The sequence below is a fragment of the Oratosquilla oratoria genome, chromosome 17 (genome assembly GCF_046742065.1).
Source record: "Oratosquilla oratoria isolate Oo_2021 chromosome 17, ASM4674206v1, whole genome shotgun sequence".
In the NCBI taxonomy this organism is placed as follows: Eukaryota; Metazoa; Arthropoda; class Malacostraca; order Stomatopoda; family Squillidae; genus Oratosquilla; species Oratosquilla oratoria.
The window spans coordinates 35,397,246-35,412,245 of NC_134793.1; the positions used below are offsets into that span (position 1 = coordinate 35,397,246).

General features: G+C 40.3%; 1 protein-coding gene across 1 annotated transcript in view; it reads left to right on the forward strand.

The window, feature by feature from the left end:
• The first annotated feature begins 4,296 nt into the window (after nucleotides 1-4,296).
• Nucleotides 4,297-15,000, forward strand: part of Asator (tau-tubulin kinase asator) — a 384,867-nt gene continuing 374,163 nt past the window's right edge. The window contains exon 1 of the mRNA XM_076200954.1: nucleotides 4,297-4,358. The gene's annotated coding sequence lies outside the window, so the exon portion shown is untranslated. The remainder of the gene's footprint in view (nucleotides 4,359-15,000) is intronic.

Here is a 15,000-nt window from a genome sequence, read left to right on the forward strand (position 1 = left end):
ATAAGATCTATATAAGGATTTCTTTTAAGAATACCACCGTAAGATTCTTACGGTGGTATTCTTAAAAAATTCTTTCCCTATATAAATCTTTCCCTTCGAATGGTTTATATAAGATTTATACAAGGATTTTTTTTAAGAATATCACCGGTGATATTTAAAAAAAATCTTTCCATATACACAACATTCCCTTCCAAGGATATATATATAAGATTTATATAAGGATTATTTTAAGAATATCAACATAATTTATTCAGGTCGTGGGAGGCATAGCTCCTGTACGAGGATCCACAGGTAACTTTAATAATTTGGTTCTGGTTGACGTCAGGGCCGCACGGTAGCCCAGCGGATACCGTGTCAAAATCATGGCCGGGTGGTCGTGAATTCGATACCCGGGACTCACTGCAGGCTTTGTCGCCCTGGCCAGGCGAGGAGGCGACCCAACATCGGCCTTAAAGAAAGGGGGTTTCTCACTTCCCGTTTCGTGGGAGGGGGATAGTGAGTAAGTTTGACGAGGTTTGACCTCTTAGTGACCTACTTTGACCTACTTTGACCTACTTTGACCCAGGTTGACCTCTTGTTGTCTTGGTGAGCCAACTCGTGCGTTCCTTCCTGGCTAATGCCAGAGGATTCGATTCAGCACACACACACACACACACACACACACACACACACACACACACACACACACACACACACACACACACACACACACACACACACACACACACACGAAATGTATTTTGATAGAGTTCGGAAAAAATAAAAATAAAGAATATCAGGACAATATAAAATTGGAACAAAGGAATTTAAGAAAGTGGGATCTGAATGACCTGGGAGTAATTATCTCAAATGACTTGTTCCCTGATAAACAAATAAACAAAACTGTCCGAGAATCCTACAACTTGATAAGATCAGTAAAGGTTTATTTAGATGAAGAAATGGTTAAAAAAAATATTAGTCACACCAATAAGGTCTAGATTGGAGTATACTGCGACACTATGGTCACCCAGTACCAAAAAGAATATAAAGAAAATTCAAAGAATCCAGAGAGCAACCACGAAAATGGCCCCAGCATTTGCAAACCTGTCATATGAGGAGAGACTGACTTAATTGAAATTACCGACTTTGGAACAAAGAAGAGAAAGAGGCGACCTTCTGACCATCTACAGAATCATGAAAGGCACGGAAGTCTTCGGTAGAGAGGACTTTCTAAATTGGGACAAGAGAAACATAAGAGGACATGAAAAAAAATTAACAAGTTTTCCAGACGGAATGGAACATCTGGAACATCTGGAACAAATTAGACGAAACAATAGTGTGTGCAAAAACCATTCACGAATTTAAGAGCAAACTAGACACTACGAGATACAAAGACGGGACACCATGAGCATAGGTTCCCTTTCCATAAGATACTAGGTAAACACACACACACACACACACACACACACACACACACACACACACACACACACACGAGACACCATTAACATTTTACTGATTACTGATTATTTTCTTCAGCTGAATAAAATCGTCAGGTGGGAGCCAGAGTAAGATATGTAAATGACTTGAACAAGGGTGATGCAAGCAAGGTCATCATATCAAGACAACAGGGCAGGATTCGTAGTAATGGATCTTGAACCAGTTTAAATATAAGAAGAACTGGTTTACCAACAGAGCGGTTAAGGAATGGAATAGACTCATTAACCATGTAGTTAGCGCTTAAACAATTGGTTGTTTTAAGAGATCAGATAACTTTGAGGAGAATGATGACAGGTGGTAAAGGACACGGAACTGCCTAGTATAGGCCTTATGGTCTCTTGCAGTCTTCTCCATTCTTATGTTCTTATGTTGTAATTATGTAGTTAGCACTGAAATAATTGGTCGTTTTGAAAAAGATGAGATAATTTTATGGATGGGGATGGCAGATGGTAAGGGGCATGGAACTGCCTAGTGTAGGTCTTATGGTCTCCTGCAGTCTCCTCCATTTTTATGGTCATATTATGTTAAATCACTGGACTGAAACAGAAAAGTTCCCGAAAAAGAATCGTCTAAAAAATTCCGGAAAAAATAAATAAAACAAGTCTTTCCCGGTCACAACCAAAAGAAATATTTGGTTAGGTTAGGTCAGGTTAGGTTAAGTTAGGTTAGGTCAGGTTAGGTTAAGCTAGGTTAGGTCAGGTTAGGTTAGGTTAAGCTAGGTTAGGTCAGGTTAGGTTAAGCTAGGTTAGGTCAGGTTAGGTTAAGCTAGGTTAGGTCAGATTAGGTTAAGCTAGGTTAGGTCAGGTGGAATTAGGATAGGTTAGGTTAGGTTAAGGCAAATCAGGTTAGGTTAAGTTACGTTAGGTTAGGATAGCTGAGGTGAATTTACGATTAGGTCAAGTTGCATTAGGTTAGGTCAAGTTATGATAAGTTAAGTTGAATAACAGATACGTAAGGTTAGGTCAGACTAGGCACTTGTACCAAGAGAGAGAGAGAGAGAGAGAGAGAGAGAGAGAGAGAGAGAGAGAGAGAGAGAGAGAGAGAGAGAGAGAGAGAGAGAGAGAGAGAGAGAGAGGGGGGGAGGGAGAGATAGTTGATGACCAAGACAGCCGTGGATCGATTCCCAACTTCTATTAGTGATTTTATCTTGTCGCTTCAACCCAATGAAACCCTTTAGATATTGCATTATTGTTAACGCCAGGAGAATGTATCCAATGTGGATAAGGATAAGGATCATGTCACCCAATGGATATCGGTCGGATAAGTGACGAGGATATGTGGAGTGGAGGTGGATAAGTGGAGTGGAGGTGGATAAGTGGAGTGGAGGTGGATAAGTGGAGGTGGATAAGTGGAGTAGAGGTGGATATGTGGAGTGGAGGTGGATAAATGCAGTGGAGGTGGATATGTGGAGTGGAGGTGGATAAGTGGAGTGGAGGTGGATAAGAGGAGTGGAGGTGGATAAGTGGGAGTAATGCTGGTTGAATGCGGACCAACGCGTCGACATGGAAGAGGAGGAGGAGGAGGAGGAGGAGGAGGAGGAGGAAGAAGAAGGGGCTAAGGAGAGAGAGCAGGAGAAGAGGCGATGGAAATAAAATAAAAAGAGTAGGAGGAAGAGGAGGAGGAGGAAGAGGAGGAGGAGGAGAAGGAGGAGGAAGAGGAGGAGGAAGACGAAGACAAGGAGTATGAGGAGGAGGAGAAGGAGGAGGAGGAGGACAAAGGAGAGAGAGAGCGGGGGGAAGAGGCGAAATAAGAAAAAAAAAGAAGAAGAGGAGGAGGAGGAAGAGGATGAAGGCAAGGATTATGAAGAGGAGGAGGAAGATAATAATGGTGATGAGGAGAAGGAAGAGGAGGAGGAGGAGGAGGAGGAAGAGGAAGGGGAGGAGAAGGAAGCAAAGGAAGAGGAATAAAATGAGGAGGACGATGACAAGGATGACGAAGAGGAGGAGGAGGGGTAGGAGTAGGAGGAAGAGGAGGAGGAGGAAGAAGAAGATGAAAAGGAGTAGGAGGAGGAGGAGGAGGAGGAGGAGGAGGAGAAGGAGGAGGAGGAAGAGGACAGCGTGTTTGATGATTCACAAATCAATATATGTTCGGTACCGTCTGGACTGCCCTCCGCTCTGTCTATCCGTCATGTCAGTTTATGTTTTTGACAGACAGACATTCCCACGCGTCAATTGGCTGGACACCTTCCTTCCTCCTTCACTCCCTTCCTCTCTCCCCTCCCTCCCTTCCCTCCTCCATCTCCTCCTCTCCCTTCCTCTGTTTGGCAGTACCTATACAATCACTCATGTCTTGTCTAAATAGACAGGGAAATCGTCTCACGGGAATGAGTTTGATCATGTACGGCAGTATAACATTCACTCCATGCAAGAAAGTGTCCATATTCATATATAGTTTGCTTCCTTTGGGGAAAAGAGGCGAAATAATTTAAAGTTCAGGTCTGCCCAGAGGGAGAATAAATACGTGACATCCTATCACCTTGTCATCAGTGACAACGTCACGTCAGAGGTGATGTAAGTAAAGTTCTATTTGCATAATCGAACTTCAGACCGAGCGATGGTGGTCGACTTGTGTCGTCGTCGTTGCAAGATTTGACGTCACTTCGTGTTTTTTGAACGTAACGTCCAGTGGCGGCACTGTACCCCTAAGCGTATTGCAGTAATTCAAAGTTTATTGAATTCTTCCGTAAACAAGTAACTAATCCTTTGCTTTGCAACACAGACCGATAGAGCACTGCAGATGTCAGACGCTCCCATGTGATTCAAGTAGCGCGCGCCGCCATGCTTTCGCTGATAAGCACCAGGTGGCTCTGCCAGCTCGCTGCAGTGGGCTCTTGCTAGGTGTTGTGGTCGTATGGAATTCTTGTCCTTCCTATAATGAAGGTAAGTTTTTGAAATCGATAGGCCCTGTTTCTACTTCCCAGTGTTTCAACAGTGTCTATGACCAACGTAAAAAGGAATGGGTGACAGATAAAGGGGTCAACAAGGCTGGGAATGATGCTGAGACAGGTCGATAGCCAAAGTACAAACGTCAGATGTCTGTGGTCATACTGACAGAGGTGCAAGGACATGATTTAAAAGTTTGTTGGCTTTGGTCGACACGGAGAAGTATCACAGCATGAAGCGAAATGTGAATATATGAAAACAAATATGGCAGGGGAAATGGTCAGTAACGAGAAGAGAAAATACATTTGAGAAGGTTTATTTTTAGTGTGAGCGAGCGCCTAGCAGACGATACGACCAGTGCGTCGTCTGCTACTGTAGCGCGGGAAGGGAAGGAGCAGTCTGCATCAAAGTTATTTTTTACTCCCTTTTTTTTTGTACATTCTTCGTGGCAGTTTTTTGGTTGGTTTCAAAGTTAAATATATACGTGTTCTCATGTATTTGCAAAGTGTTGTCATCGTACCCTGTAGTTGTACTATAATTTCAACTTCATGCAAATTGTAGAAATTATGTACCCATACTTTAGGTTTTTTAACTACGCTGTATTTTGTACGTCGTTAAGGTGGTCGTAGCTACAGTCCTATGCCAAACATATTTTTACAGCGTGAAAAGTTCATGGCGATTGCAGTGTTAGTCTGAACAGAGGGGTTGGAAATGTTGGTATTGATCACCAAAACGACCCAATGTCTACAAACACAAAAAACATTATATCTAGCTGTAATGTTCAGTACTATCGGATAAGGCCCACGGCTTACGAAACTGCATGCTTTAAACCACAAGTAGATCTTAAATCATGGATCGTTACCACTACAGAGGTGGGGGGGGGGCACGTGACAGTCTAGCGAGATATGGCATCTAGTAGCCAGGAGGAGTTACCCAATATTTTTTTCTCCATCCATTTAATTTGCCTTACTTGTACGTGGGTAGTGGCTGTCTCAGGATTATTTATTTGATTCTTGTGGCTTTTCTAGTGGTTTGGGCGTCAGTCTATAATATTTACGTGTTACCAGGTCGTATGGAAACGTTAACCATTTGACCTTGTGATAATTATGAATTGGCAACACCTCTTCTCCGTGACCCTTCTCTTTCTCTCACATTGACCGAATTTTCATTAATTATGTACTGTTAGAGGTGTTTAAATGTTCATTTTTGTGTACCAAGGGCATGGCGTTGGGAAGGTACACTGTGAGCCGTTGTTGCACTGCTATGACAAGGAAATTTGAAATTGACCGCAAAGGCGACATGACGTAGGCGGTTGCCGTTACTCTTGTCGTAGTGAGCTGAAATGGTAGTTTCCATAGACTACTACGGTCCAGACTGATTAATATCGATTATTTGCGCCGCGTGATAGTCGTGTACAGACCCCTGGCTCCACAGCGTCGACCTACGAGCATAGAGTCGTTGTTGATGTACTTGCATTAAATAAATAAAAGTGTGTGTGTGTGTGTGTACTCGTATGTGTGTGTGTGTGTGTGTGTGTAGTGCATTAACGTGGATGAAATTGCTTAGAATTTGTCTCTGCAGACAGGAGATAATTGATTTCCTTCTAATTAGCAGCTTCCTATAATTGGGCATTTGTAGTTTAACCATATACGATTATATTACACATTTATTGTATTCAGTGCAACTTTCCTCTGCTGAATGAAATATCAAGTGCTTCATAGGATTTGGGTTAATGAAGATTATATAGTCTTTGCTCTAGACTTTATTTAGGTGCACAGGGAGTTGGGTAGTTCCTCCTACGCCCACCCCTCCCCCTCCCCCTCCCCCTTCCACCACGCCGCGACAGACTGCAAGACACGATGGCCGACTGGGTTTCCAGACATGGGGGAAAGGGGGAGGAGGAAGGGGGGGAGATCCCCACCTCTCCCCACTCTTCCCAGCGCGGGGGGGAATAGTCCCGAATGACTTCTGCGTGTTTCAGGAGGAGGAAGCAGTTGATAGAGATGCAGTGTGTAGTGTAGATATAGGTGTAGTAAGAAATTGTTGTAGCCATTTTGTGGATTTGATTTTATCGAAGGGCACGTAATTTCAGTCAGCTTTGTGTATTAAGAATGTTTTTGGATTTGTAGCAGTAAAGAGGCTATCACACTGGGATATTTTCCCTCCAACACCCTACCTCCAACCTCCAGTTGAATTACTAGAATATGAATTAGTTGACAGAAATCTAGAATTTTCTAAGAACATTTCAAGCGTACGTCTAACATTCGTATAGGTTTGCAATATCATCATTCGGCTTTGCTATATACGACTGAAAGATATTTTGATATTTAGAGATTTGAAAAATAGAATACCATAACTGAAGTCGTTTTTACTTGAGTTCTCAATTGTCTGCGGTGTCCGTATCCCTTGATTATAAAAAAAAGAAAAGAAAAAAAAAACCTACAATATATATATATATATATATATATATATATATATATATATATATATATATATATATATACAATGCAAACATAAGAAAAGGATTAGTGATACAAACTCTGCTGATCAATTATTATATATATATATTCAATTACTGATCAAAGGTAATTTTTAATTTTAAATTAGAAATGTCAGTTAGCAGAATACAATGCATGCACATTATGCTTTCTCATGGTAAAAATACAGCACCATTGCATTGGCTATTGAACCCCTGAAGCTAAGTAAAATCAACTGGCTATCCCGATTAACCCCCTCGCTAGAGCAACTCTGTCTATTGATTACATTTTGGTTTAACACCAAAGATTTCCTTCGGTTCTAGAAAATGACACCTTAGAGAAGTGGGTTGGGGGGAGGAGGAGGAAGAAGGGGAGGAGGAGGGGAGGAAGAGGAGGATGAGGAATAGGAGAAGGAAGAGAAGGAGAAAGGGAGTAAGAAGAGGAGGGGGAGGAGGTGGATGAAGAGGAGGAGGGGAGGATGAAGAGGAGGAAGGGAGGATGAAGAGGAGAAGGGGAGGATGAAGAGGAGCAGAGGGAGGAGGAATAGGAGGAGAAGGAAAAGAAGGAGGAAGAAGAGGAGAAGGAGAAAGGAGTAAGAAGAGGAGGGGAGGATGAGGATGAAGAGAAGGTGGGGAGGATGAAGAGGAGGAGGGGAAGGAAGAGGAGGAGTAGGAGGAAAAGGAAAAGGAGGAAAAGGAAAAGGAGGAGGAAGAAGAGGAGGAGAAGGAGGAGGATGAAGAGGAGGGGAGGAAGGGGAGGAGTAGGGATAGGAGGGAAAGAAAAAGGAGGAGGAATAGCAGAAGGAAAGGGAGGAGGAGGAAGAAAGGGGAGGAAGAGGAGGAGGAGAAGGAGGAGGATGAAGATGAGGAGGAATAGGAGGAGAAGGAAAAGGAGGAAGAGAAAGGGGAGGAAGAGGAGGAGGGAAAGGAGGAGGATGAAGAGGAGGAGAAGGAAAAGGAGGAGGAAGAAGAAGAGGGGGAAGGAGGATATTGTTATACAGCCACAGTGCCCTCCGACGGGATGTTGTGGTGAGTATGGTCAGAGGTAGCCGCTTCATGGTGGAGGTTGCCAGGTGCTGATGAGGCCAAGTCATCGCTCGGCTATCGTCTTCAGCGGGACTGGTAGGGAGCCTAATCTTCACAGTTATATGTATATTTGTATCCGTATATGTATGTATAGGGACGTGTATATATATATTATATATATATATATATATATATATATATATATATATATATATATATATCCACTATAAAGTAATGTCGTAGCACATTGATAAAATAAACTTTTTATCCCACAGTCGGAAAAAGATTATTTTTGTATATAAGCTTATGCCTTCCACTATGTATTCATTCTGCTGAAGAGGGTCACAGTTAGTGATCGAAATATACAGAACGTTCGACATTAGTGTCTTCTTTTTCCGAGTGTGGGATAAAGAGTTTATATATATATATATATTCATATATATATATATATTTATATATATATATATATATATATATATATACTATATATATATATATATATATATATATATATATATATATATATATATATATGGCCAAGGAATTAGATGAGAATTGGAAGGAAATGTTACCGAAAACAAACATCCCAAAAATATTTGGAAAAGTAAAAGTATTAAAGATGCCGAGCTCAACCTAGCTCTAGTGAGTCGGCAGATGTCTTTGAAAGTGAGCTGATTAGACGCAGAGACAGGTGAAAAGGGTATAATAATATCTCAAAAAGCTTCACTTTTTTTCTATAAATAGCTTCACTCGTAGTTAAGTCAGTACATTCATTTGTAGACGTTAGTACCAGAAGTTACAAAGGAAGAAGTAGCTTTTGTTCTAAAAAATATGAAACGAGGGAAAGCATCTGGGGAAGGTGGCATATCGATAGATCTGGAAGACGCTGAGAAAGAAGATTATAGGTTAGCTTACCTATATACTTTCCTGAATCATGGTGCAATGCTATAGACTTAGTAACCATGTAGTGAGCTTTGAAACTATCGGCTATTTTAAGAAAATGTTAGGCAGTTTTATGGATGGGGTTGATAGGTGGTAATGGACATGGAACTGCTTAGTGTAGGCCTTATGGTCTCTTGCGGTCTCCTTCATTATGTTCTTATAGTGATTCTACTTCACAAGAAAGGAAATCGGTAAGATTTTGATAACCACCGACCAATTAGTTTGGTATCAAACATGTATTTTCCAAAATCTTTGCAAATAGACTAGTCAAACTTTAAAATGTAAACCAACCAAAAGAATAGACACATTTTTGTACAAGCGGATACTTGACCATAGACCATTTGCAAACGATAAATGAACTAATCAAGAAAACAACAAAACACAATAAACCTCTAAGTTTAGGATTTGTAAATTACGAAATGATCTTCGACGCTGTAGAACAATACGCATGCAGACTACAAACACACTGTAAAGGTTCTACAGAACATTTATTGAAAAGTACAGACGAGGTTTGAATACAACAAGATACAGAAAAGATAAAGATCAAGAAAGGAGTATGTCATGGCGATATAATTTCACGCAAACTATTCACAGCTTCTTTGGAAATTATTTTTAGAAGGCTGAGTTGGGAAGTTGGGTTTGAAGATTAATGGCAAATATTTTAATCGCCTAAGATTTCCGGGTGACGTTGTATTTCAGGAAGCGCAGACAGCTTGCAAGATATGGTGAATTATCTAAACAAGGAATTTTTCAAAGTAGATTTGAAGGAAAATAAGCATAAAACCAAATTAATGTTCAACACGAGAGTTCAAAGTAAAGGGATTATAATCGATGGTGAGAGTTTTAAGAAGTTGAAGAGTTATTATTTGGGATTTTTGAAACTGACTAAAGATTATAAAAATAATAGAGAAGTTATCTATATGTATGTATGAAACACAAATTTTATAATCAGTGTATGATACCAGCTATAATATGCGGATATTAGACTTGAAAATGTACGAATGTGGTAGAGGCAGAACTAAGGATTACACAAAGGAAAATTGAGAGATCGGCTCTGGGAATAACGCTGAAAGACATGAAGAGAGGAAGGTAAGAGAGAGAGAGAGAAGAGAGCAAATTGGAGTGAAAGAGGATGTGGAGGCAGCAAAAAAGAGAAAGATGGAATTGGTCAGGAAAGATAACGCGAAAGAATAATTGGTGATGGTGCTAGTGTGTTATTGAGTGAATGCAGCGAGATGGGAAACTTGGCAGAGGAGACAAGACAGAAGAAGGAGAGAAGAGATAGAGAAGTTTGTAGGAGTGACGTGGCAGAGGTTGGCGCAGTCGTGCGAATAAGTCATGGAATAGTCAGGAAGAGACTTTTGTTCAGTAGTGGACGCGAAATGGATGATTGATTGGTTAATTGAATGATAAAAGATACATGTTTATATAAACATGCATATGCTTGAAGTACTTGGTGTCTGGAATCCATTTGGTATGAAAAATGTAAATAGCAGGCCCGATGAGGGAAATCTATGACGAAACGTTTCGGTTAAGTCCCAGAAACATCCTCAGGGATGTTCCGCGTTACAGCTTAACTTAAGGCAATGGTTCTTAACAATTTTTCAGTAGTCGCACCCCTTGATCATCTAAAAAAAAATTCTCGTACCCCCATCCAATATAAATACAATACAAACATACGAAAAGGATTAGCGATACAAATCTGACTGAGAAATTGTTAGATATATTCAATTACTGAACAAAGGTACTTTTTTATTTCAAATGTAGAGACATTGGGACAAATTATTGGAAAGGTGGAAGGGGAAACACGGGTCTTTATCTGAATATCGAGTTTATTCCTGACCGGTTTCGTTTACACTAGCTTCTGAAGAAGTTATTGTAAGCGAAACCGGTCAGGAATAAACTCGATATTCAGATAAAGATCCGTGTTTCCCCCTCCACCTTTCCCATAATCTTTTATATTCAAATTAAAAATGTCAGTTAGTAGGATACAATGAATGCACAATATGCTTTCTTATGGTAAATATGCTGTGCCATTGCACTGGCTGTCATGTTTGTTACCCCAAGGGTTAAGGTTCCGTACCTTAGGTTGAGAACCACTGGCTTAAGGTAGAGAGGAGTTTAGGGGAAAGGTATTATTCAAAGGAAAGACAGGAGGAGAGAATAGACGGAGACATTTTTTTTAGGTCTTTTACCTCTTTCGCTTTGTCATGGGTTACAGTAAGCACATTTTACGTTTATATATTTGCTGCTGGTCCGCCTAGGAAAAGAATTTCATGTTCGAGGCTTAGCTATAAAGGCCAGGTTGATCGACACACTAGACAACTAAAGACAATCATGTTGTATATGCTTTCATACTACCTGTTTACGTACAGAACATTCATTCGTTTATTCAACATTTTATGTCCTTGAATGTCCTTATTTTGGCTTTGATTGGTTGAGTTTTATCGTTTTTATTATTATTATTATTATTATTATTATTATTATTATTATTATTATTATTATTATTATTATTATTATTATTATCATTATTATTATTATTTTATTTTATTTTTTTTTATTATTTTTTTTTCTATTTTTATTCTTATTTTTATTTTATTGTATTTTTATTTTTATCTTTATTCTTATTTTTATTTTTTATTTTCATCTATTTATTTATTTATTTTCTTTATTCAGAACGATGCTGAGTCCTGTAGATACGGGATCCATCTTCTCTGAAGGATCTTGTTTCCTCAACACACTCGACCTTCCTATCCCATATCACACTGGGCTATTTTTCCTTCAGGCTCCAAATCATTGGCGATACCGCCAACCCCCAGAACTCTTTCCTCCTTAAAATCACTGTGGCAAACTATTTTGCTTTATCAACAGCTTATTACAAAATGTCATTTGATATGCTGGGGGAAACTTACATTTCTCCAGCATATCGGATTCCTCCCCGAAAGCTTTTGGCTGTAAATTTGCTTCAGTAATCGGAGGAAAAAGAATTCAGTGTGATAACGCCTTAACCTGTTCTGTTAGGACAGTGACAGTTCTTCAGGTCTTTGTTGATCTGTTCTTCAGTTCTCGGGTCACTCTTGCTGGTAGTTTGAGGTTTGGTTGGGAAATTGGATCGGAGTTGCATTTATTGTACAGGGGCTTTAAAGGAGTGTATATGTGTATGGCAGGGTGCAGGGATGACCCGTCATCCGGGAGGTGCTCGGATGAGAGGGAGGGTGGGAGGGGTGTGGAGTGTATTTAGGGATGAAATGGGTGGGAGTGTTTTTATGCCTTTCCCTTTTTGGCTGCCTCCCTTGGAAGGGGAAAAGGCCTTGGTATATGTATGTATGTATATATATTATATATATATATATATATATATATATATATATATAATATATATATATAAATATATATATATATATATATATATATACAACATATATATCTGCCACCCTTCCATTCACCACCCTCTCCCATGTGTACTTATGCTTGACTTTCTTCCTAAACACTGTATTTGCCAAGATAAGAGGGAGGGTGGAGGGGAGTGGAATCTATAGGAAATGGAATGATTGGGAGTGGTTTCTATGACTTTTTCTTTTTGGCTACCTCCCGTATAGGGGGAAAAAACCTTTGGTATATGTATGTATATATGTATATACAGTAAGTTTTGGGATTCCGTTTTTCTTCCTTTATTCTAAGGTGTAGCAGACATCAAAGTTTGGAAGTCTTAATCTAATTTTTTCCAGTTAATGGAAATACATTACGGAATATTTTGATCAAACAGATGAACGCCTTCCGTACTTGATGGTACTTTTTATATTTTATTCTGGCTGTTGCCAGGCTATTTTAATCCTATCTTATGAACCCCAAGAAAAAGAAAATTGTAAAATTTATTTTCACTTTTGTTAAGTAAGAAATTAGGCCGCACGGTAGCATGTGGTCGTGAGTTTGATTCCCGTGACCCGCTCTGGGCCATGTCGTGGGGAGGCGACCCTACATCGGCCTAAAAAAACAACAACAACAACAACAGCTGCTTGCAGTAACTGACAGGGGTGGAATAGTGAGTTTGAGAGATTTAGTAAGATTTTTTTTTTTTTATATTTATATAACTTTTTCGTTGTCATGAAAATTTGATTCCTTAACTGAACGAAATCCCCAGAAATCGTCAGAAGCATTGAAGGGGCGAAGGACATAAACGACGTCCCTCAAAATCAGGCAGACCGTCTATAGTCCCTGTGGGTCCGCCGTTGAGTAGCGAGACCCGGGAGAGGGGGGGGGGAGGAGAGGGGAGACAGGTGGTAGACAGGTGTGGTATAGACAGAGCGACGACCTGAGAATGACGTCATCGATGCTGCGGTGGGGGGGAGGGGGGTGTTGAGGGGGGGTAAATGACTCGGCATCGCAGAAATCGTTATTTCCCCCCATCCCCCCTCTTTCCCCCTTTCCCCTCTCCTCCCCCCCCCCACGTCTGACTGAAATTGCGTGGATTTTGCTATCTAGTCTTAAAGGAGCTATTCTGATTTTTTTTTCTTTTTTCTTTTGTCCTAAGAGGGAAAGGGTGGGAAGAAGCTCCCCCTCTTCTCCCCCCTCCTCCTCTCCCCCCGTTCCCCGTGACTGAATGAAATCGTCGTTTGCTTAATGGTGGCGGCACACTAGGCTAGCATGCTACTTGCTTTTGCTACTTGCTTTTGCTACTTGCTTTTGCTACTTGCTTTTGCTACTTGGTTTGAGTAGAAACTACTCGAGTTACAACATTCTAGACTTCCGCAAGATCATCTCAATGTGTCTAACATTCATATTCTAGATTTAACTTCTCTCAGTTCGTCATTCAGCTTCTCGCTATATGACGCCACCGAAGTCGTTTCTACTCAAACGAAGTAGCAAAAGCAAGTAGCATGCTACGAACTTTCCTCCAATCTCCGATTAATCGGCGGTACAGCCCACCTTCAGATCCGTTTCCGTCGTAAAATCACGATGTTAAACTATTTCCCCCCCAACAAAAATACATAGAATATCATTTGATATATTGGAGGAAAATTATTTTCCTTCAGCATATCGGAGACAGCTCCAGGCTGCATATCTGCGCCAACAATCGGAGGAAATATAGACCAGTGTGACAACGCCTTAACCGCGATTGAGTGCTTCCTGACCTGATCAGATAAGAATCCGTGAATTCTTTTTCCCGATAATTATAAAGCAGGTGGAAGAATCCTCTCCAACCAAGTCTGTCAGTCAGTCAGTCAGTCAAAAAAAAACAAAAAAAAAAAAAAAACAACCCGGAATGTTGTACACCTGGGGAGCAGTGTTCACTTTTTTTTTTTTTTTTTTTTTTTTTTTTTTAGCTGCTGTGAGTGCGCAGAAACTTGGTTGTGTACAAACTTTGCCTATTCCAAAAAGTATGTGCGCGCGCATCCATGGCGGCAAAGTAATTTCGTTTGCAATGGAAGCGCTGGAGCTAGAAGAGAGAGAGAGAGAGAGAGAGAGAGAGAGAGAGAGAGAGAGAAACAATTATCGGTTTGACGGTTGGCAAGTTACCATATTTTTGAAAATGTATAAGTTGATGTTCGGGTGGAACTTCTTTATTGAATGGATTTGAATATAATTTGAAAACCTTGTGTGGGCACATTCTTTATGTGCGCTGGTTGTAAAACATGTGTGCGCGCGCGCGCATGCGCAGAGCTTAGAGGAGACGTTGCTGAGGAAACCCCAAAGCAGTAAGCCTTTCGGTTGGGTTGTTTTGTTTACCAGTTTTATTTGCTTATTTGTGCTTGTCTTTGTTTATTTTTCTTTTATCTTTATTTTATTTTCTGGCATCCTGACGCGTTATAGATCAAAAGGTTAATCTTGTTATGTATTATTTAGATGGGGAATTATAGATTAAATACTCGTAATTGGTTAATTGGGTGATTAATTGATTCTGACATTTCTCCCGTAACGCACCATGACTTTACTTTGAACCTTTTTAAAAAGGAGACACTCAAGAGATTTTGTTCTGGCGATTTCATTTAGATATGTGGTTCTCAGGATGACAAGAAATGAGAATCATGATTCTTCATTTTGACGTTGAGGGATTCTTATTCATTTTGACGTCTTCTGGTATTCTTCATTTGAACGGCTGTTGTCGACAAATGCCCCTGCCACATCCACACGACTCGAGTGAGTTCGTTTGAGTAGAAACGACTTAGGTTACGATATTTTATTTCTTCAAATCTC